This window comes from Callorhinus ursinus, unplaced genomic scaffold (assembly GCF_003265705.2).
Source record: "Callorhinus ursinus isolate GAN/ISIS: 27379988/994484 unplaced genomic scaffold, GSC_fseal_2.0 scaffold77, whole genome shotgun sequence".
Lineage (NCBI taxonomy): Eukaryota > Metazoa > Chordata > Mammalia > Carnivora > Otariidae > Callorhinus > Callorhinus ursinus.
In genome coordinates this window covers 3,239,091-3,240,321 of record NW_027397139.1, presented here as the reverse complement: position 1 = coordinate 3,240,321, position 1,231 = coordinate 3,239,091, and the positions used below count along the sequence as shown (strand labels likewise).

Genomic DNA, 1,231 nt, shown 5'->3' with positions numbered 1-1,231 from the left:
GACCGCGACCCCCAACTGCCTCCCGGACCCTTCCTCGCTGACCGCGATCCCCCAACTCTGGACCGGACCCTTCCTCGCTGACCGCGATCCCCCAACTCCCGCCCGGACCCCCGGACCCAGCCCCTTCCTCACTGACCGCGACCCCCAACTCCGGGGGACCCCCCGGCCCCAGCCCCTTCCTCACTGACCGCGACTCCCAACTCCCGCCCGGATCCCCGGACCCAGCCCCTTCCTCCCTGACTCCGACCCCCAACTCGGTCCGCAGCCAAATCGGAGCCCTCCCAGGGCGCCTTCCCCGGGCCGCCCCGGCCTGCCCTCCGCCCGGGCCGCGCCCCTACCCCCCGGGCCCGAGGTGGGGGCGGCGGACCCCGGCCCGGCCCCCTGCGGCACGCGCCCTTACCTGCGCTCCGGCCGCCGCGGCCGCCTCAGCCCCGCCGCGCAGCCGAACCCGCCGCCTAGCCGGCGAGCGCCCGCTCCCTCCGCGGGGCGGGGCCGGAACGCGGGGGACGGGCACTGGCAGCCAGCGCGGCCAATCGGGAGCCCCGGCGGCGGGAGGCCCCGGCCGGGGCGGGGCATGGGGCAGGCAGCGGGGTAGGCTGCACCCAGGCGAGGGGGCGGGGCTCGCGGCGCGGGCGGGGCCAGGAGGCGGAGCGCTGAGTGGCACCGCCGCTGGCCACCCGCGAGCGGGGACCGCGTGGGGAGGCGGGCTATGCTGATATGCAAATAGGCCCGCTGTGGTACACTCCACCGCCCGCGGCGAGCGGATTTCCAGAGGTGACTTGGTGACGTCAGTGGGGTGCAAGGCCCTTTGCGAATTCGAATCTAAAAGCCTAGCTCCTGGGCCTCACTTGCAGGAGAAGTATATCCCTTCCTCATAGATCATTTGACCTGCGGGGCAATAATAACTGCCCCCTTATTTTGAACCTTCGGCATAAGGCTAAGAGATGAAATTACATTGTCCCCATTTTACAGAGGTGGTAACTGAGTCTCAGAGAGGGGAAACCCTGGGTCATTTGCCCAAGCCTGTCTCATAATTTCTAGGGTTTCTCAATTTCCTAACTCCTGGACCTGGATCTAAAGAAGCAGGTTTAGGGGCCCCTATGTGGCTCAGATGGTTAAGCATCTGCCTTCAGCTGAGGTCATGATCCCGGGGTCCTGGGGTCGAGCCCCACAGCGAGCTCCCCGCTCAGCGGGGAGTCTGCTTCTCTCTCTCTCTCTCTCTGCCTCTTCC

General features: G+C 68.4%; 1 protein-coding gene across 2 annotated transcripts in view; it reads right to left on the bottom strand.

Moving 5' to 3' along the window:
* GNG7 (G protein subunit gamma 7) overlaps nt 1-509 on the bottom strand; it is a 119,889-nt gene extending 119,380 nt beyond the window's left edge. The window contains exon 1 of one of the 2 annotated variants that reach the window (XM_025861286.2): nt 401-509. The gene's annotated coding sequence lies outside the window, so the exon portion shown is untranslated. The remainder of the gene's footprint in view (nt 1-400) is intronic. The other variant, XM_073887369.1, reaches the window with a different exon arrangement.
* Nucleotides 510-1,231: the final 722 nt, after the last annotated feature.